The sequence below is a fragment of the Rattus rattus genome, chromosome 10 (genome assembly GCF_011064425.1).
Source record: "Rattus rattus isolate New Zealand chromosome 10, Rrattus_CSIRO_v1, whole genome shotgun sequence".
Classification (NCBI taxonomy): domain Eukaryota; kingdom Metazoa; phylum Chordata; class Mammalia; order Rodentia; family Muridae; genus Rattus; species Rattus rattus.
Genome location: NC_046163.1, coordinates 68,171,851 through 68,195,106, shown reverse-complemented (window position 1 = coordinate 68,195,106; position 23,256 = coordinate 68,171,851). Strand labels below are relative to the sequence as shown.

Below are 23,256 nucleotides of genomic sequence, written 5' to 3'. Positions count from 1 at the left end.
TAGTTTGGGGTTACCCAAGAAGACACAGTTCCAGCATACTGAGAAAGCTGCCTGCTCTTTCCCCCATTCTCAGATGGCTCTTCCCAACCCTCCAGGTTTCTGATGACTTACCACCTCCTACACCTGCATTTAAAATGCTAAATACCACTCGTGCTTCTTTTCCTAACTGGATGTGTGTGTGTGTGTGTGTGTGTGTGTGTACAGGTGCAGTAAACAGCACTGTTCACTCTAACGGTGTGATCCAGGCCCCTACTTCCCCTTAGATAATCTGATGTGCCCACTGTAAAAACGACATAGCAACAGGGCTGGTATTTGAAACAGAAAGGACGAAAATGCCATTTTTCCTTAATTTCTTAAAGATAAAAAAAAAAATCAGCGTTTGACTTTGGAGGACTCGGGTCAGGCCTTGTGACTGACTGTCTGGCTGCAACGCTGTAATTCAACATCACTTATAAATTCTGCTGATGGGCAGGGATGTATGAACACAATTATTGTCAGCACAAAGCCTTAAAACCTGCTGACTTCAAGCTAAACAGTGAAGCCCTGAGAGGCCCAGCATCTTCCGGGAGACCAGAAGGCCCCGGCGATATAGACAGAGCACGGATTTGCATGCTCAACGCTGTCCACTCGCTTCAGCACCATCTCCCAGTGCTCACACACCCATTCGTGAATAGGTAATTGTCAGAGCATATCCGTTATTTTTCTGGCTGTCTTTAAAACAGAAAAAGCCCAGGTAGTCAATTATACCAATGAGATAAATGTTACAAATGAAACAGCAGAACCGGGACCCAATCAGTACAAATGATGAGAGGTCTTCGACATGCTTTGTTTGGAAGCCTGGGCACTCTGGTTCCTGCAAGGGTCCTGGCTGTTCTGGGTCCCATGCCAACCACATCTCCCCCATGCCACCCTTTGCAAGGTCAAAGGTGAAGCTGTAGTGTAGTCACCTGAGTAGGCAGATTGCTAGGTAGCTTCATAATTTGGGGCAAAGGAATATTGATTCTAGACTTAATCTCGATTTTTTAAATATTGTTTTCCTCTGCCCTTCTGATTTAAATAGACAAATTTATCACACACAAAGAGGTGTTTTCTACTGAACGAATGTCAGTACCCTTAGCTACCTAGACTCTCCTCTTGGTGTTCCCCAAGGTTGGAGATGATCTCACTCTGTCAGCCTGAGGACAGACAGCTCGATGTCAAAAGCAGGTCTTCACGGCTTTGCACTGAGGTGGTTCTCCCAGTGAGCTTGTAAATGACAGAAGCCTGTCTCTCAGTACTCCAACCAAGCAGTTAGTTCTCAAATAAAACAAAAACCAACCAACCAACAAACAAACAAGCAAATAAAATTACCTAGTATCATTCACACCTTAGTTCAGCTCTCACCAAGTGAAAACCGCTCTGTGCACGGGAGAAAGTTAACTTTTCACAGTGGGAACGTGGGGACCAGTTCCAAATTCTGGGTTGCAATTCCACATGGCCATTCCTTTTATGCTAGCCCTGTATTATTTTTGTGTGTACACTCACGGTGATAGTCTGTGCCTAGATCTAAACTACACCAGCGTGGGGATTTAAAAAAAAATCCTTCAAAATACCAGTTCTTTCCCCCCACAAGTACAAATGTTCTTGTGCCTTCTGTGGCTTTCCGTCTCATTTCTTTTTACTTTATTTCCAACTACAGCTGCAATAAACACTAATTTTTTTTTCTCCTGGCTGTTTGACATGATGTTGATAGCTATGCATATTTTGCGTCTTTTTTAAAACAAAACGGGAGAATAACGTTTTTGAAGAAGAGAAATTTTTAGAACAGTTTGATACACCGCAAATTATTTTTTTCCCACAATTGTCTGAGCAGCAATCGGGTTTTGGAGATTCTTGTAGAAGCCGTTTTTTTTTTTTTTTTTTTTTTTGGGTAACTGTGGTGTAGCTCTCGTGTATTATTAGCCTAATGAGAAGCACTATAGAAGCAATATTTCATACCATGTGCAATGTGTGTGCAGAAGCGTGGGCGTGAGCACGCAGGCGCGCACACATGTAAAAAATATACATATGTATGCGTGTGAAGTGGAAAGCTTAATTTTTCTTATCTAGACTTAAGAACTTATTTTAGGCATTTTGTTATGTTTTGTGAAAAGAATGTTCTATTTGCAACAACACAACACTTAACTTCTCACTGTCTCTCTGGCTGTTCAATGAAAGTGTTTTGCATTAAATGGTAAAATTATGTGGAAGATGTTAGGCTCTAGTAACTGTTTCAGTGAACGTTCACCCCATATTCCTCAAGTTTGCTTTGTGCCTCTGAGTGTTACTTAATTGAAGTATTTTATGTTTGAAGAATCCTTGTTACTGTGCTAGGAATATGGGTGAATATCATTTTAAAAACATTAGGAACATCAAAACAAGAACACTAAAGCAAAGGGGAACTTTTATAAAGAAATGTAAATATTTAACCTCATGGCCGTTGTTATGTAAGACATGAGATTTAATAGCTACAGTCTCACAGCATCTGCTGGATTTATTAGGGACACTACAGTGACTGAAAAGTCAGTTGAAAGCATTCTCAAAAGTCCTGCTCTCTACTTGTAAGAGATAAGAGTCTCTACCAGAGGTCAAGGGCAAGGGTACAGGCGTCTCTGAAAATCTGTGACATTTCTTTTCCGTGTACATGAAGACATTTAGTGAGTAATCCCCCGTGTCCCCACACACACGCAGGCTAATTATCACAAGTTCGGGGGGAGGAGTTGACCACAGACTGCTCCCCAGGCGCAACCATAAATTAATCAAAGCAAGAGTGGTTTACAGATAGTCCCCCAAAGCAGCAGTGTGTGTAAGGACGAGAACAATCTCTTTGCCGTGTATATTATAGAGACTTCTTTGGTATGAACAGCACAACCGTTCCCTCCTGGTGTAAACCCTGCGTCTGCAGATTACAGTGATTGCTCTCAAAGGCTCCCCTCGGAAGGTGTAACGGTTTGGTTTGCGTCACTGCGTCTGTTTGCGTCACTGCGCCTCGCTTACGTGCGAGGGAGCTCAGCTTTGCCTCTGTAGATCCGTTGGTTTTAAACCATCTAAAACACTAAAGTTAAAATGTTCCTCTTCAGAGCTGGGGTCCAAACCGGTGTTTTAATCTTTGCATCCCTTTGACTGAACCTTCTAAGACTAAGTGGAAGCATGTGGACTTTGAGTCTTTCCAACTGAGCCCTCTCTCCAATCAGACACCCTCTAAGGGGCAGACATGCACGCGAATGAGCAGGCAAACGGTTGGCCTGCCTTTGTGAAAATGGATTCACTGGGTTTTTGTTTTTGTTTTTTTTTTTTAATAACCAATTCCTCTGCATATGGGGTGGGGGGAGGGATAGAGCATTTTAAAGTTGTATATTGCCACTTCTAATTTAGGAAAAATTGATGTATTTGGAGTCGGTCTCAGCTCTCTAGAAGGGTCAAAGGTCACAGCTTCCCCTAACATGGTCCCAGCCATTTCTCATATGTATATAGTATAAACCGTGACAAACACTGCCTTTATATTATTTAGCAATATGTTGTAAATAGCATTATGAGGCTCTCTTTTTTGTAATAAAGACCCTATGATTTGAATATAGTACAATAATTGAACTGATAAAGTCAATTTTTGATTTTTTTTTAGCTAGAGGCAATTTCAATTGTGCATTTTTGTTATTGTCTGTTGTTCTGAAGACTGCATAATTTATTGGTTTAATTTATCCTAATTTATTTGATGAAGGTGTACAATTTTGTATTACCAAGGATGTACTGTAATATTAATCGATAGGATTGAAAACAGTGAGGCTCCCTGTCCTTATTCAAAAGAAAACAAAAAAGGTGCCGTAGACAATTGATTTTAAAGTAAAAAGTAAAAACGATTTAGTTTGGCAGCTACTAAATTTTAAAATGAGTTAGAAAAAAAAAAACTAAAGGACAATGCTGTCGTGGGGGGCGGGGAGGGTTTCCGTTGTGTGTTTTAAGCTTTTCTATATTCTCCGAACTTTGACCGTTTGCTTTGTACCACTAAAGGGTGCAGTAGTCCAACTGCCTTGTGTGCCTTCCATCTTCTCCTAAACTGAATGTATGTGCAGTATATATATGCAAGCTTGTGCAGAATAAAATATACATTACAAGCTCATGGCGTTCAGTTATTTTCTGTTCTGAAAACACATGACATTTTGCTTTTGGACCCATAAGGCTTCGGGCGGGGCCGGCGTCAGGTATAGAACTTTCCACCCATCCCTGCTCTCACTCATACAACCCAACACGGGCCCGGAGCAACCCCAGCACGACGGCCCAGAGATCTCCTTTCTCGTGGGAGGCTCGCTGTAATGGCTTGCTTTCTTTGTAGAGAGAGACTCTTGCTCTGATCAACTTTGGTTGACCGTCATTCAGCTTGAAGGAAGAGAAATGTGGTCCAGCCTGGGACGATGTCTCCCTGGGTAACAGCACCTTACCATGTGAGTGTTGGGACCTGGACCCACGTAAAGACAGATGTAGGTGCGAGAGTCTATAATCCCAACACTCTTACAGTAAGACAGGAAAGGCTGAAGACAGGAGACCCTGGGAAGCTTACAAACCAGCTAGCCTGAGGATAAAGACCAAGCTGGCCTGGGGTACATAAACCAGCTAGCTTGGGGTACATAGACCAGCTAGCCTGGGGTACATAGACCAGCTAGTCTTAGGATACACCAAGGAAAACAAGATCCACTCTCAAAAAAAGTAAAAAAAAAAAAAAAAAGACAAGGTTGTCCTCTGACCTCTATGAGTGTGTGCACACTCACATGAACACGCACACAGTATTTCTAAGAGCTGTAGTGCATAGACCCCTGTAAGCTGCCGATTACTACCATCAATTAGAGAGAGAAAAGATGTTCTAGAGGGTCCCATGATAGCAAGTTACTCTCAAGCCTGGAGCTCAAGCATGAGTCAGTAAGACTCAGAAGTAGAAAAGTGGAAAAGCTCAACACCTCCCTAAAATGTTACTTTCGGCATCGTTGGCGACTTGTTTCCTAATTCTGAGTGCATCGTTGGGCCTCGGAACAGAGTGTCTGTTATGTACCTGTTTGGCCTAGATAGGTTTGAGAATGCTCACCAAGGTTTCAACCGCCAGAAAGCTGGTCCTGGTATGGAAGTAAGAAGAGAGGGGAAGGATCTGTGAGAGGCGGGATGCACATTAGGACAACTAGGTCATGGGGTTGGGGGTGGGAACCTACATCACAGCAAAGGATTGATCAGTTTTTCCAGGACCCCGGTAAGTTCCCCCCAAGAGCAAGTTGTCCTCAAAGCAGCAACTCTGGGTTCTGACCGTGTCTTTGCCAGAGTGAACGGGTGGATGAGATGACCCAATTTGTTCAAAAGTATGAATCAAATAAACCACTTTTTACTAAAATGTCTGAACTCTAGTGCTCTGCTAGAGCAACTAAAAGTGGCCTAGATCCCCCCCCTTTTTTTTTTATCAAGAATAAGAACAATTACCCCGAAGCAAATTGTCTGCCAGTCACATCAGCTCTTCTACCATGTCTCTGCTCCCTATCATAGACTGACACCATCCCTCAGGCCTCCCTTACTTTCACTTCAATGATGAGAATTTTGTGCACTGGTGTAACTGTTCAAGGGTACCTGGAGTCAACATGATATTGAAGCTTTATCAAATAATTGTAGTGGTTTTTCTATCTTGGGTTCTTTCTTGGCAGCTTAAATTCCAGTTTTCCTAGTTAAAGTGTGCAAAGAGCCAATCCTTCATTTCTCTATGCCAAAATATTTATTTCCAGAGTAGAGCAAAAAGAATCCCCATTCCCCATCCGCTCTTCTGGGAAAGGAGAAAATATGCAGTTGTATAGTGAGCTTCCATTTCTGTTCACTAAGCAGACTGAATAGTCCACAGTTGCCCGAGCATGTTAGAGCAGAAAGAAAGGTTTTCTGGTAGGAAGGTTAAGTAAAATACTGCTTCTGGGGTTCTGCTTCTCAGCAGTTGAGAGAACTCACTGCTCTTGCAGAGGACCTGAGTTCAGTTCCAAGCACCCATGATGGATGGCTCCCAACTCCCAACTCCAAGGAATCCCATGCCCTCTTCTGGCTTCTACAGGTACTGCAAGCACACAGTGCACATACACACAGGCACAGGCACATGATTAAAAATAGTAAAAGTCTAAAAACTGTTTGAAGGTTTTCTAAAATCAAACAGACCACTGTTCCCAATCCTGATATAAACCCTCCTGACCCAAACCTTGCTCCATACGTGTCTTGAGGGATATCAGTACCCACTTCCTACTGGAACATACATGTTTCACAATAATAAACAGTATAGTAGTGTTCGTTTAACTGATAAAATAATCAACAACTTACACGTTTTTCCATACACGTGTACCCAACCCACACACGGCCAAGAATGCCCACAACTGCTTCTCAGCACAGCCCTAAACTCAAAACATTGTGATACTTTGTTTTGATTATTTTCCTGAAGCTTGTTCTCAGGTGTGAGGTATCTGAGACACGTGGTGATGTCAAAAGGTCAGGCACGCATTCCAGCCAGCAATTAAAATTCCACGTATATTTGTAAAAAAAAGCTACCAACACGTATCTGAGCGGGGAACAGATACAGAGAAACAGAGTCCCGGGGACATACCAAAGCACACGTACCTGTGCTTACCTGTGGAGACCTATTTTACACAGACAGATAATCACATCCTATTTGTGAATGTAAGCAGAGGGGAAGACTGAGGGGGAATGTGACCAATAGGAAAACAGAAAGGGGAAAGAGAGAGGGTCAAGAAAGCACTATGCATGATGAATACAGACCAGAAAAAATGGAGTGACTTAAAGTCCTTGATAATCAAGAGAAAAGATTTGCCATCCATGAAGGTCAACACTGTTTCTTTGAGCTGGGGTCTCCTAGGCAGGGAAGTAGTCCAGGTTGGCTTTGAACTCACAATCCTCCTAGCTCAGCTGCCCCCATGCCTGGGAACCCGGGTGCACTGTGAATAATTGCACTAGGTGTTGTAAACTACAAGGGCAGCCTGTGTAAGAGAAAAACAGTGGTCCTGGCAAAAGGACCTGTTAAACTACAGAAGATTGTGAACATTCTGAGAGAAATAAGTGGGGCTGCCACTCATCACCAGAACGGGGTCTCTGGGGTAAGCCAGGTGGGTTAATTTTGAGGTGAAAATTGAATCAAATTCAAGGAAAGCGTTGTCCACATTCACCCAACTGTGACCTTCCAATATCCACACAGATGTTATGCCACGCTTCTGGTGAAGAGAAAAAAATTACCTTAAAAAGGTTTTTCTTTCTTGTGAGAAATGTATGTCAAAGATCAGGGAAGGCAAAAGAAGACTCCGAAGATGGCGGGACAGCACTTGACAAGACCAGTCTCTGTGTACCTATCGTCCCTGCGCTTGGCAATGGGCACTACTGCTTCCTGCCTTTCCCTCTTTCCCAGTGATGGACTGTTTAGTAAAGACAGAGTTAAGAGATCAAGGCCCGTGTGCTCCTCTTTTGGGCCAGGTGACTACCGGGGTAGTGTGAGTCTTGCACTGAGAAAGGCTACACGAGGAAAGGCTTGATATGTCTTCATGTGATGTAAAGTCCCCTGCCAGTGTGAGCAAGAGAGGCCTTCCCCATGCACTAAGTCCTGGTCTCTGGGTGATATTGCTATGGGCTGTTCCTTGCATCTTGCCCAGCCTCTGCCTCCAGCCTAACACCCCTGGAACCAATTTCCTGTCCCCAGTTGTGGACTCTCATTCATGTATAAGACCTTTCAGGAGGAGGCCCTTTTCTCACTGGTCAGGAACAAATAAAGATTAGCACCAAAGAGGTTGTGTGCATGTGTGTATGCTTGGTGTGTGTGTGTGTGTGTGTGTGTGTGTGTGTGTGTGTGTTCACACACATGTCTACAGAGCTTAAAGCAGGAAGGACATCATGTGACCTGCTTGCCCGTTCTTCACTATATCCTGAGTCAGGGTCTCTCACCTGGCTCTTCACCAGGGCGCTGAAACGTGACCTCATGTCACCATGTTTGTGCAGCAAACACTCTCCATCTCTCCAGCCCTGGCATTAGAGAGGATCTAAGTCTGAGGGATTATTCCTCAGAACTGTGGGGCAATGTGGTCTTACTTCGGGTGGCTCCCAGGTCAAAACCTTTTTAACAAAAGCAGTTTCGTTATCATACTGAGGAGCTTAAAACCTTCTCTGGTGAAGTAAGTACTTCTCTATTTAAGACAATGACCTCCTAGGTAGAATAAAAGATCTCTGTGTAAAAATGTGTGCTTGGGGAGGGGGGCTGACAAGATGGCTCAGAGGCTAAGGGAGCTTGCTGCCAACCATAAGGACCCAAGTTCTATCTCTAAAACCCACATGGTAGACAGAAAATCCTAACCTCCACGGGCATCCACTGACCTGGCACATGTACATCATAGCATACATAACCCACACACAATGATAAATAAATAAATAAATAAATAAATAAATAAATAAATAAATAAATAAGTTTTTTTTAGTGTGCATTTGAAATAGAATAACTAGGTTGTAGGAAATTGTCTTTTAAAACTGAATCTGAGTTCTAAGAAATGATTGCCCAGGACTCGCTGGATTGCATGAGACATGTTTATTGATGAGTGTGAAAATTAAAGTACACAATACTGCGTGGATTTTATCAAACAGAGGGACATCAAAGAAGAAGCGCGAGCCTGGCGCGGAATTTGTTCGGAACACGGCTAGCGTTCTTTCTTTCCCAGTCTGCAGTTTTTGTCCTCTTGCAAAGGCATGTTAGGTTGTGACTAAGAAACTACACCTGAATGTACCCTAGCTTCCAGGAGACTCTGAGGAGTACAGAGAACACAGGGACCCACATATTCCTGAACTCAAAATTGTAGCTGCCCGGCCAGCTCCGCAGCGTGGGTAAGCCCATCACAATTGAAACAGAATGTGTGGGTGCCGCCTCCTGGTAGAAACCAGGGCAATGTTTGCAAAGACCCCTACGGGGCTGCCCAGGTGCTGTGAGAGGGCTCAGGAGACCTTTGGCAGCTACCCTGGAAAAAATGCCTGTGTCTCTGCAAATAAACCCCGTGGGTGTAGAAAGACTGGGTTTGGCCTGGTGTTTGTGCAAACAACATCCAGTGCTTTGCGTGTTGGAAACAGCTCAGTGAATGGAGCCCCAGGTCCCAGTCACCAGAGCAACTGATGTCCTTGTGACTTTTGACCAATTGGGAAGCGATTGCCCGAAACCAATATTCTTATTTCCGGTTATTCACAATTAGAAAGTCTTTGGTAACCATTAAAAAAAATGCTCCCTCCAATCCTTCTTGGCTCAGCAAGTGACAGTGACTAAACCGAAGCCTCAAAGCTTGGTGCTCTGTGTGTGTGTGTGCGCGCGCGCGCGCGCATGCGTGTGTGGTGTGAGAGAGATGGGGAGGGAGAAAGGGTGGGAGAGAAGAGGTACCCAAACCCAGAAAACCCACGAGCTACTGGTTGTGTTATCTTCCCTTCACTCGGTATCCAGTGATCCAGCTCATCACGGCTGCATGTGTGAAGTGTCCTTGTGAGGTAGGAGAATTCCTAAGCAAAAGAGGAGAGAAATTATAACCTGCCTAAAAGCAACACACACACACACACACACACACACACACACACACACACACACACACACGAAACTTTAATAGATCCGAGATCCATAGGAAAAAGGATCAAAGCTCTCCAAGAAACAAAACAGAAAGCAGTATCTGCTCATATTCTCCCAAAGCAGCCGGTCTCAACGGATTTGGGGTTAAAATTAACTAAGTATTCAAAATAACTCATGTTACATTGTTCATATATTACACGCAGAGGTTTATATAAGGCTCATGTTCATGAGCAGACAGGGCAAAAACAAGCAGAACCACTGCAACACGTGTAAAAGCAGCAGCAACAACATGCCATAGACATGTGCTCTCCATGGAAGACCTGGACGTGCACCCAGGAGGACACGGGAGGACATGCCAGTGGAGATCAGTGTCTTGTGCGAGCCGCTGGCTCACCCAAGTGCCACAGGCCACCATCTTCTCCTGTCACAGATCAGACTTAGCCCTTCTGACACACCAGTTGGCTGCATTGCCCGCCTCTCAAGTTTTGTCTTCTTGGAACTCAAAGGCTTTGGACAAAGCCAGGGACAACTGGAACCAGTTCTGCCTTTCCTTCGAGTATTAAACAAAGAAGAAAAGAGAAATCTGGGGGCTGGGGGGTGTCAGTTAGTACAGCTCAGGGCTTTGTTTGGTTTGGGTTTTTGTTTTTGTTTTTGTTTTTTGTTTTTGTTTTTTGTTTTTTGGTTTTTTGTTGTTTTTGTTTTTGTTTTTGTTTTCTTTTTTTGTTTTTGTTTTTGTTTTTTGCCCAAAGCCCTGGCTTCCAGGCTCAGAACCACATGGAACTGGACATGGTGTTACACATGTGTCTCACCAGTACTCAGGATGTGGAGGTGGGAGAATCAGGAATACAGGGCCAGCCTGGGCTCTGTGAGAGCCTGTGTCAAACAAAAAAAGAAATCTAGAACAGTATGTCAATTAAAGACAAATTCTCCTTTCTATACCAAAGCAGCCCTGACATTTCGTTTTCTGAGATGTTGACTTCTAATTACGGCCTAGTTTATTTATTTATTTATTTATTTACTTTTATGTCCTGTGAGGAAACAGTAAGATGGTAGGCTGTGGAGAAATCTGACCCAAATAATACCGTCTCTAGAAAATGTGCGGTGCTTAAAGAGTTCCCACCATATGGGAAACACTTTGTGTGGCAAAAGGAAGAGATGAAATGTTCGTTTTATTTTATTTTATTTTTGAGACAGAGTCTCATATACCCAGGCTGGCTTCAAACTTGCTAAACAGCTGGGACTGACCTCGAACTTGGATTGCCTTTCCTCTAGCTGCCAAATGCTAGCATGGCAGATCTGTATCACCACACCTGGTTCATGTCTATCCCTGACTTTTAAAGAAAGGGGGGGGGGCACGTCTGTGTGTGTCTGTGTGTGTCTGTATGTGTGTGTCTCTGTGTGTGTCTGGGTGTGTGGTGTGTGTGCATGTGTATGTGAGTACATGTGTGTCTGTGTGTGTGTATCTGTATGTGTATGCGTGTCTGTGTGGGAGGGGTATGTGTGTGTATCTGTGTGTGTATGTGTGTGAGTGTACATGTGTGTGTGTTGTATATGGGGGGTGGGTATGGGTGTATGTGTGTGTCTGTGTGTATATCTCTGTGTGTGTGTCTGTATGTGTATGTGTGTGTCTGTGTGTGTATATATATGTGTGTGTATATGTATGTGTCTGTGTGTGTGTACGTGTGTCTGTGTGTGTCTGTGTGTATGCCTGTGTTTGTGTGTGTATGTGTGTGTCTGTGTGTGTGTGTGTGTGTGTGTGTGTGTGTGTGTGTATGTGTGTGTGTGTGTGCATGTGTGTGTGTGTGTGTGTATGTGTGTGTGTGCGTGCCTGTCCTTGTGAGGGACGTGTATGTGGAGGTTCTAGCCTTCCACCTCCACTTAGGTTTCAGGGATCAACCCCATGTTTTCAGGTTCGTGCTGCAAGCGTCTTTACCTGCTAAAACATATTGTCAGGCCTGTCTCTGATTTTGTAGGTTAGCACTTTTCTCATTAGTGAGATAAGAGTTCACTATTGTCTCACTGTTGCACCTTGGATTGGCTTAGAGCTCCTTATGCTCCTCCCTCAGGCTCTTGAGTGCTGGGATGACAGGTGTGTGCCTCCAGACCACGAAAAATGACACACAGCTCAGCAGTGCCACCCTCCTCAGCCCCTCTTTTGTAGGCATACTTTTTTTTTTTTGCAACCTACATTTTACTCTCTAGCCTACCACCCAGCAGAGGTAGTGAAAGAGAACATTATTAGGATATGAGCGAAGTAGACCTGTTCAGCAGTAGTTCTTTGGGGGTGAGCTCGACCTTCTTGGGCAACAGCTCAGTCCTGTAGCAAACACCAAATATGACTCAGCAGGTGCAGAACAGTCCTCAGACCAGTATCAGACCAGGCAGATACCACACAAGAACAGGCAGCTACAGGCCAGTCTTTTCGTCAGGCTGACACCAAGCATGAACTAGCAGCTGTAGTTCAATCCTGAAGGAACTCAGGACAATTGGCCGCAGGCGAGGCTGCTGCAGGAACCTCATGAGCAGTTCTCGGGCGAGCTTCTCTCAACAGCAGCATTACCACAAGTTGAGCTTAGTGACACGAACCCATGTAAGGCAAATGAATATAAACATGTCGTTAATGAAAAACAGCAAGGTGGAGTAAAGCAAACCAATGCTCAGTGCTCATTTCTCACTGACTGTGGAGTCATATTTATACTCCTTCTTCAAGCGTCCTTTTATGCGTCTGTTTTAGCAAGACATCCTTTCACCCGTGTGGGCCAGCAAAACATCATTTGGCATAACTGACTTTCCAAAGAAACCAGGAGCTCCCACTTCACTCTGCCCTCTAGCTTGGACTTGAGAAGGGAAAGAAATCCCACAGTCTTGCAACTCACAAGAGTCACGGCAATAGAAAGATCTGTGTGGAGACTTTTCCTTATTGGCATTGGTGAATAGTTTTAAAGGGATGGCGTGTCAGCTTGGCAGGGAATGGGACATCGCTAACTGTTCTACCGAAAGCAGGCTGAGCTAGAACAGTGTTCACAGAAGAGCAGACAGATGCACGAGACTCCTCTCTGCCAGTGCTTCATCTGGCTGTCAATCACCTGCACCCCAGTAGTTAGGCATGGCAGACCTGTTCCCTTGGCTCTGCTAAAATGTGACTTACTTTCTCCTTGTAGTTCCACTGAATCTCTATCCCAAGATTCTTGTGTGTGTGTGTGTGTGTGTGTGTGTGTGTGTGTGTGTGTTGGGAGGTGGCACACAGGTATACACGAACTTACATGTAGAAGCCAGAGGACAGTCACGGTTGTCCTCCTCAAAAATACCAACACTTCCTTTGAGGCAGTTACTCTCATTGGGCCAGATATCATCAGTTAAATACTGGCCAGTGAGTGCCAGGAATCCTCCTGCCTCCGATTTCCCAATGGGATTATCAACATCTGTCACCGTATCTGACATTTTTACAGGGTTCTTGGGATCAAACTTGGGTATTGTTATCAACAAATTCCCCCTAGTTTCTCCCTAGTCTCAGGACTCGCGTGCCCATTTGGGTCCTTGCTTTCTCCCTGTTGTGAGGGCTGTCACGTTCCCTGGAAATGTGACCCAGAACTCCTTCCTCCCACCACTCTGTGGCTGAGGCCCCTGACACTTGGTTTGTGTGACCATCAGGGGACTTAATAATTTTATGTTATGTTTAGGGCTTTTCCAGCAAGCAAGCACACCACTTCCTTATACAGAGGTAAAGTCACAGAGACAGAGGCAGAGGAGGGCTGAGCCACTTGCTGTCTGAGGAGAAGAGGGTTCCCACCTAGGATGGAGCCACCTGCCAGTCTGTGCAGTGTGCTATCTGCATAACCAGCCCATGCCAGCGATCTGCAGTTCTACTCACATGGAGAAGGCAGCCACATAGTCTCTGTGCTATGGGGCTATAAGCTCAGCCCTGTAGCAGAAGCCCCGCCACTGTTTCTCATCTTTCTGAGTCATCATTTTCCCCCATGTTTGACATCATGTCATCCTTGAGCCTAGGAATGAGTAAAATGTGCAGTAGGATGTACCTGGGGTAACCTGTGTTCAACATCCAGTTGAAGGAAAGGAAGTCAGAGAGGGAAGTCACTGTTCACAATGAAGAACAGAGGCATGCTTACCCCAAATTGTGTCATGTGTTTCAATGCCACCACCCTTGCAGCCTTTTTTCTTTTCTCTCCTCAATTTAACAGCCCAAAGGAGCCTCTGTGGAGTTCCTGGTCACAACACATGCAGGGAATACAGAATGGGTATGTACCCTATCCTCCCACGGTGTGTGTGCAGGTATGTCAGAAATGGAAGGGACACGTGTACACACACATACACATGTATGTACACACATAAACATAACACATATCTACATGTCCAAATACCATATCAGGAGACACATACATATATACACATTCATATGCACACATACAAATAGACATATACACATTAACACACAGGCATTCATATATATACACATACACAGTCACACATACACATTGATACATACTGACATATACACACATATATACATTTACATGATACACATACTTGTATACACATACATACATATACAGATATACATGCTTACACACATATACATGCATACACACATTCAAATACACATACACATGTATACACATATACACATACATATACTTATACACACATATGCACACATGTGCACATATGTACACATACACACACATATGCATGTATATATGCTGCTTTTAGGTTTTGGGTTGGCCTGTAGAATAATGGTTTTCAAGCACAGATAAGGGAGACATTATACCAAGAGGGAGGTTTACTTAAACTAGACCAGAGTTCAAGGGTACATGATCAGAAAAGAAACAAACATAAAATAAATGGGGCAAGGTCTGGGGCCGTAGTTCAGTAGTTGAACACTTACTTACCATGCACAAGACACTGGGCCCTATCCCCAGAACAGAAAAAAAGTATATATATTATATACATACACACATACATGTATATATATGATAATACATAATTTTCCTTGCATTTGGGTGGATGGCCGCACAGGAGACCAGGCAATGAAGAAAAAGACAGTGTGTAGTTAGAACCTCCTTTGAGCTTAATGAAACTGAATGCTTCCCCATCGGAGACTCCATGACTGGAAGACAGGAAATCTAACCGCCCACACTCCCACCTTCCCTGACCTCTCACCCCAAAGCCTCAGGAAAGGGAAATCGATGAGGCCCCAAAGAGCAGGAGCCCAGAGCTGGGGCTGGAATTTGACCCACACGGACTGTTTGCTGATCCAGAGATGGGATCCGTTCAGTGAGCTCATCCTTATCTTGCGAGGAGACTGGGGAGTTTGGACTAAAGCAGAGTTGTGTTTTATTCAGTGAAAAACTTACCAGCCACCTTTGTCCTTACCACACACCCAGCCTCACAGAGAACACGTAACTCCAAAGACTCTTTCTAGAACATCAACAGATGGAAAGTCAGACTTTATCCCCAAATATCTTCCGTTTCCCTCTCTGTGGCTCTGCAGCCTCTGCCCCTCCCCACCTTCTGCAAATATTGACTGAGTTCAAGGGCAGTGGTCTAATGTCTAACTTCAGAGTCAGCATGCACTGAAATACTTAAGATGGTGCAATCCCCACTAATGAGGAACACACTGAACCCAAGGTCACTTACAGGCAATTCCTGTCCCCTGACCCAGTTGATATTTGTTTTATCAAGTCAGGGACTATTCTTGTCATCATTGTTAATCTTCCTCTCAGCAGATCTGTGCTGGCCGAGGGCATGCACTTGAGGTATGTTAGAAGAATGGAGGGCTGTATTGTGGGAAAGAATTTTTGCTAATTCTGTCTGCCTACAGTATCCTCAGCCCGGTTCATATGATCTTAACTCACTAAGCAAAACTGGAAGAGTCCGGAAAGTGTGCTGACCAGGAAGTAGATTTGGAGTTTGTCTGTTGACCAGGGCTTCTCTCTCTCCTGGGAACAAGTTGACTCATCCACAGGGTAAAATCTTGATGGAATACTTTTTACCTGCAAAGACCGCACGGCCATGCGTTTCATTCAGCTCGTGGAAGCTCACTTTGGTCCCCATGTGACCCAGTTCTTATCTGCAGGATTCCTGGGAGGCCTAACATCTCTGATAGCTTCAGCTGGGAGTCAAAATGAGATGGCACTGTTGACCCAGCCATGGACTTTGTAGTGAACAGTCATGGATCGAACGCCGGCCTCCTTGAGCTACCGTAACTTTGTCTGTGCAAGCAATGGCGGCTCTTCTTGCAAGATTGTTAGGGGGATTAAACATGGCATTGTATCCGAAAGCGGTCGGCCTGCTGCTTCAAATGGGATTAATACCTTTTAACCTCCTTCCTTCCGCTCAGCCACTCCAGCTGCTGGCATATCCCCTTTCTGTGCTGCATACATTTGACTCAGCGGAACCGAGCCAAGTCACACTGGAGGGGGTGTCATCCCCACAAGGATGAGCCAAGGAAAGCCTCAGCAGTACCCAGCACAGCAGCACTGAACCCAAGAGCCCCACACACCGAAAAATATATAAATTTACAAATCAATCTGAGGTCATGGAGTGCTTCCCAGAGAGGGGGGGAAGGGAGGGGAGGGAGGGGGAAAAGGAGAGGGAGAAACACAGACTGGAGAGAGAGAGAGAGAGAGAGAGAGAGAGAGAGAGAGAGAGAGAGAGAGAGAGAGAGAGAAAAGAGAGAGAGGCTCAAACAGGAGAAAGGTAAGAGAGAGGGGCCATAAAAGAAAATCAAGAAATCTCCATGAAGAGGCCTTGTTTGGTGAGGCTTCAAAAACAATCTGGTAGTAATAGCAACGATTATATGTTTCTTCTGAATGTAAATTTATAACCAAGTTATCCAGCAAACCAACAGATCTGGATAGTTTGACAAAGGAGACAAGATACTCCTTTAGACTCACAGCCATGCTGGTATCATCTACTGGGAGTTACGCCTCCAACATCTCTTAGTGAATTCTGATGGATTTCAGTCACATCCTCTCTGGAACATCACAACAATGACTGGGACCCATCAAGCTGTGTCCTCTTCTTAAACATACTCAGCTCTCAAAGGTCCCTCCAAACGACTTGCTCCCTGACCTCAGATAAAACGATTGTGTACAACATTGTATTTGTTACTTCTCTATGACTCTGACAAAATATCATCCCCAAGGCAATTGGTTAAAGAAACGGTTCTAGGGTAATAAGAGTCAGTCACCATCACCGTGGAGAAATGAAAGGCATGGCAGCTGGGGCGGCTGAGGGCTCACGTCTTGAACCACAAGCAGAAAGCAGAGATAGTGCATTGGGAATCGTGTGTGACTTTGAAACCTCTAAGAACACGTCAACAGCATACTTCCTCTGGCAAGACCACACCCCCAAACCTACCCAAACAACTCCATCAGTTGAGGACCAAGTGTTCAAAAGTCCAAGAGTATGGGGAACATTTATCACACAAACTATCACAAGTAGAGATGGTCAAAGACAATGTTCAAAGATACTGATGGCAGTGGGTACCCTATAGCCAATGCAGGAATACTCCATGTGCTCCAACTAGGGAAGAGAAGTATAATACAACATTGAGAATGTGTGTGTGTGTGTGTGTGTGTGTGTGTACACAAATATATATAAATACACAAATATATATAAATAAATATACACACATATATACATGCATACACATGTATGTATGTATGTTTGATGTTGGAAAACTGATGCATCAACTTTGTAAAGAAATGACACACTTATATTTTCTGAATCTGGCTTCTAATCTTCCAACCTTGGTGCTTTCCAGTAACACCACATTGAGAACACAGGAAAAAAATGAGAACGGATCCTACAATGTAATTAATATTCAGATATTTAATGTATAGTTTTCCTATGTGCTAGCAGTGAACAACTGGAACATGCAGTGGAAATTAAATAGGAATCAGACATTATAAATACTAGGACTGAAGCTCTAAAACCCTGTTGTAAAGATACAAGGAAACATCTAGAAACATGTGCACAATTGGTAACAACATTAGCCACCATGTTACATTCTTTCAATGACCGAGTTGTCTAAGTTACTTTAACTTAAACTATTTCTTTGTTTTCCTCAGAGCTGTTATAGGTAGCTTAAATTACACTCTCATTTTCCTTTTAAAAAAAGGAAACTAGGCCACATCAAGGTAAGGTAACTTTGAATGGGGAAGACCCAAAATCATAAGTATATTTATCTTCTCTAATTTATTCTATTACATTACCTTGAAAATTAATGCAATAAAATTGCTGTATAAATTAATACAACCTCAATCAAATTTCAGACTGGTTCATGGAACTCCACAAATCACTCTAAAATTTACCAAGAAGAGAAAAGGTCTTTCATGGAAAGCCAGTGCAATGTTGGATGGAGCATATCAGCTAGTGAACTATTAGAATTAAACCACTACATCTTATTGAAATGATGGTCATGTAAGTTCAGTACAATTGTCTGATGCTCAAAATCTTAGAGGCCGGCACACAGAGGAAAACCTTTTCAATGTACATTTTGACCTCTTTTTTCTACCATTTGCTCCTAAGTATCTACAAAAATATAAAGAGACAGTAATTATTAATATAAAGGCTGGGGAAAACATTTTAGAAGTAAACTTGAAAACCTAGGAAAGGAACAGATGAACAAAGAAATGTAACCAGTGCTAAAGACCACTTCCAGGTCAGGGGAAGAAGATGAACCACTTAACAAAGAACACGAGGTAAATCTGCTAAGGAGACAGAGAAGGTTGCTAAGCTTAGTGGCCCAGCCTTAGTCTTAGGGCTTTGTAGCCTCAGACAACAGGACTGAGTCTGTGCTTAGCTCAGGCTACACAGTGAGACCCTCAAAGAACAAAAAACACTAGCAACAACAAGAAAATCAATTAAAAACTCAAAAGTTATATCCCCACTGCATGACATATATAAAACTAAACTCTTGATAAAAGGTTGGAATGTACACATGCTCACATGATTGAACACACACACACACACACACACACACACACACACACACACACGCACACATGCACAACTGGAAAACTGACTTAATATGTAGTTTGGAAGACGTTCTAAACATGACAAATTCTAGAAGCCATAAACAGTAGTAACATGAGAGTGTTGCTGCCCTGGTTACTTTTTTCATAGCTGTGGCAAAAAGAAACTGAAGGAAGAATGGTGTGAGGGTACCTACTGTCCATCATGGTGGGGGAGGGGAAGAATGGTGTGAGGGTACCTACTGTCCATCATGGCGGGGGAGGGGTGACCATACCGGTGAGCCTGGAGTCTGAGGCAGACAGACAAAGAGCAGTATGCCCCTGATTCTCCCATTTACATGTACTTCAGGACCCCTGTCTGTGGGATCCTGCCACAGATCTTCCCTCTGCAGTTCAAACTCTCTGGAAAAGTCTTCCCAGACATGCCAGGAAGTATGTCTCTCAGGTGTTTCTAAATCTAGTCAAACTGAGGATGAAGATAGGCCACCAAAGTTACACAAAAAAAGTTATATCTCAGTATCTTAGTCAGGGTTCTATTTCTGTGAAGAGACACCATGACCAAGGCAACTCTTATAAAGAAAAACATTTAATTGGGTCTGTCTTACAGTTTCAGAGGTTCAGTCCATTATCATCATGGCAGCATTCAGACAGACACGGTGCTGGAGAAAGAGCTGAGAGTTCTATATCTTGATCTGAGGGCAGCAAGGAGGAGACTGTGTGCCACACTAGGCATGGCCTGAGCATATAAGAGACTTCAAAGCCCACCCCCACAGCAACACACTTCCTTCAACAAGGTCACACCTCCTAATAGTGCCACTTCCTATGGCATTCACATACATGAATCTATGAGGCCATTCCTATTCAAACCACCACATTCAACAAAAGCAACAGAAGTATGGAGCAATCAGAGATGGAAGAAAACGAATTTTACATGCGTGCAGACTATTAATCTTATATAAAGCCATCTGTAAGTTAATTAAAGTAGGATCCCATGATGGTTAAATGACAAAAGGTACGAATGGGCATAGCACCAGAGAAGAAAGGAAAATGGCCAAAGCACACTGGGAAATACGCTTCCCTTCACTGATAAACAGGAAAGCACAAATTATATAGCACAATGTAGCTTTTGGCCAATGAGATCGGAGAAGTAGGAAACATTGTTATTCAGATTTGACAAGGGCCTGGAGAAATGACTACTGTAGCTAGATTGTAGATAGTTCTCTTTTTCTTAATGGGAACAAATCCACAGTGCCAAACTTTTATGTGATGTTATAATCCTAGCCTGGTAAATGGAAACATTCAGAAAATGCACAAAATATTCGAGCAACATCATGAAAGCATTGTTTTCAAATCCAAAAATAAGGTTCATCAACAGACAAATGATTGTTTTATTCCCTTGTCTGGAATATCAGTGGATGGTATTTACAATGAACTAGGTCCTTATAATAATGAAGAAAGATCATTAAAACAAATTACTAACTTAAAAAATTATCTGGGAGCAGAACGATGTAGAAATATTTTGTTGATCTCTGAATTCATTCTTTCCTATATCGACGGTTCTGACACTCATGTCATGATTGTACACCTGTGTAAAAGTTTCTTCTTAGTAGGACATGAAACAATGGTGTACCATACAATCCATGCTGTTGTCACCTGATGAAACATAGTCACCATGTGTCCCCATTCTATTTCTTCATAGAACCGACTAAAGTATTAGTTTACCTGATGTCTCCTTGTGTAGATGAGGCCAAAGGAGAGGTGGAAGCTGAAGAGAAGAACTTTGTCCTTGCCCTGTAGGAGCATCCTGATCTGTCCATTCTGGAATTTGGCTCACTCACTTATTTCAAGGACTTTCTGTGACATTATCCATCAGACCCATACAGGGTCATCAGCACTATATTATCCATCAGCATCCATGTGGGGATCAGCACTGTCCCTGAGAAGAATAGGATGAGGGGTTTTGTGCCTACAGGAGAGTTGGTGCAATGTAGACCACCTCAATATCCTGAGTAAGACAGGACAGAATGCCCAGTAGTGCAGGCAGGGGCACGAAGTTCTTCAGTGAAAGGTGTGCCTCAGAAGAGCCACCTGCCTTTAGCATTCTCCCACATCATTAACAGGAATCACCATGAAGACTCAAAGCTTACCTTATCTTCATAAATCCCATAAACCCTGTGGTTTCTAACCATCCCTGAAGAGAAGAGAGTCCCTTCTGTCACTATCTATAACAGGGACTACCTATATCGTTGCCTAGCAACCAGAATATGTTAGAACATCTGTACAAAAGACAGGCAGATCAGAAAGACAGGTGGCAGATCAGTACATCACATTTGCATGCATTTGCTTACCTAACATATATGTACTTAGCTCATCTCAGGATCTGAACCCAGACTGTGCACATAGTCTACAAGTGTGTGAATCTGCTCAAGGGGGCTCCATAGTGTCATCTCAACTGTTTCTCAAGCAAAACTAATCTTTCTGTGGGTTACTACCTGGAGTGACCAGGCAAGCATGGCTTGCCTCACCCAGAATGCAAGGTGTTTCATCCTGGACACCTGGAAGGCACAGTTTTCCCCAAACTGTATGCAGTAGCCTCAGATGGATCTTGAATACATTTCTGTCTGGGAATTAGTCATCCATCTCTCAAATGGTAGTTGAGAACTGTTTGAGGAGGATCCCTTCACCCTGGGGACAAGGAGTCTCTGTGGCCCAGAGACAAAGAGACTGCAGGACAGTCTTCTCATCTGTCCCTTCAGTCAGCATTTGTTCTAATCTTGGAAACAGCAATGATGGTTAAAGCCATACTTCTTACCTCCATGAAGGTTCAACTTTTGTGGAAAATTTTATTCACAAAAAATGATGCACATTCCAAAGTATCTGTCTGTCACTGGACATGGGGCTAAGACTCAGGAAGGAAAGAGCATGGGGGAGCAAGAGACCCTGAACAGACAGAGGAGGACCTGGGAAAATGATCAACACTGCTTCTAAAGAATGAATGGTGCCAGAAAGGGGGAAACATCTAGAAAGATGAGCAAGAGCTCTGAATATGATTGCAGTACAGAGGTTTGGAGGACTGAAAGAGGGACTATGCAGATATGAGCCAAAAGTAGGGGGATCCAGGTGAGAGGGTGATTAGGATAACAAATAAAGTGGGTCACATTCCAGGGTAAAAGGAGAGAGATGTACAAAACCCACATCTGCAATGCACATCATCCCAGGTGATGACATCTTTTCCCTAAGATGACATGTGTCCTCATCTACACATCTGCTGGCTCAGAAGCCTCTCTGTTCCCTCTACCCCTATGGTTAATCAGAACTCACTAGCTTGTAATTCTCCTTCTGGCACATCACACCAAGTACAACCTTTTCTCCACACTGGCTACTGCTGTCTTCCCCTCACCTCCCCACCCTCCTACCCCACACCCCCACACATCTACAGAGGCAGCAAATACACTGTATCTACCTCTTCTTATCCTACCTCAATATGGCTCCATGTTCCTGAACAGTATTCAGAGCAATGGTTCCAAGGTATTTCTCTAAAACATCAATGCTTTTATCACAATGTGGTCTTTTATCATTGTTCCAGAATGAAGTCCACAGGTTTTGGGAAAGCACTGGGAGCCCTAATGATCTGTTGCCAGCTGCTCTACTCCTAGGAGCTGCTCCTTCTGGCCTCAGGGACATCCTTTGCATGCTGCTTGAAGTAATTGATCATTCTGAATCATATCTCTGAACATGCTGTTACCCAGATTATGGTTATTCTGAGGTTCCCTTTCATTTTAGCACTACAGCTAAGTCTCTCAGATGATAGACAGACCCCACTCCCTCTCCAGCCTTGTTTCTCTTGCTTCTGCCCTTTGTGCAACATTTATACAGCACTGGGGTGCTTGGGATTCCCTCTGCATCCTGTGGTTTGATATCTTGGGACATTTGTATACATAACCCCTGCTCCTGGGTGTCTTTCTTTTTCTGTTTGCTGCTATGCCTCTTGATGACTCTTTAGAACACTGTATGCACACGGACCACAAGGACCTAGAGCATAATATCAACCCAACCTGACAGCAAAGCCTGCGTCAGGGAACAAGGACTCAAATGCTTACATTCTCTGTGCGCATTCTGAAACATTGCCTGTGATGTGGTCCAACAGATTGGAAATAATAAAACAACAACAACAACCAAAAAAAAAAAAACCCACAAAAACAAAACCAACCCAACAAATGAAAATAAGACCAAAACAAAACAAAAAAGAGGTATGGAACAAACAGAAATCAGGAATTATAGAGAAGACAAGTCAGAAGCCACATAGCTGGCTTAGAACTGTATTGGGTCAGAGCTTGAGGGTCCCTAGGTGTCTTCAGATTGGAAAATAAAAAAGGCTCATGCATGGGCTCCACAGAGCAAGTAAGAAGTTGGAAGATAGTGCTGAGATGGTAATACAATCACACTGTCTTTTTCGTTATTAAAAGAAAAGAAAATATAAAAAGACACTCTAGGCAATAAGAATGTAAGTGAAGCAAAAATGGTAAGAGAGAAGATGACGTGCTGAACTGTAGCAAGGCTTTCCAGAACTGGTAAGTTATAAGAGAGATGGGCATTTTAGAAAAACATTTGCCATGCAAACACTTAAAAGAAAGCTGGGGT

At 43.5% G+C, this 23,256-nt stretch overlaps 1 pseudogene; it reads right to left on the bottom strand.

Annotated features, from left to right (window-relative positions):
• Positions 1–4,245: 4,245 nt before the first annotated feature.
• LOC116911335 lies at positions 4,246–20,418 on the bottom strand (annotated as a pseudogene).
• Positions 20,419–23,256: the final 2,838 nt, after the last annotated feature.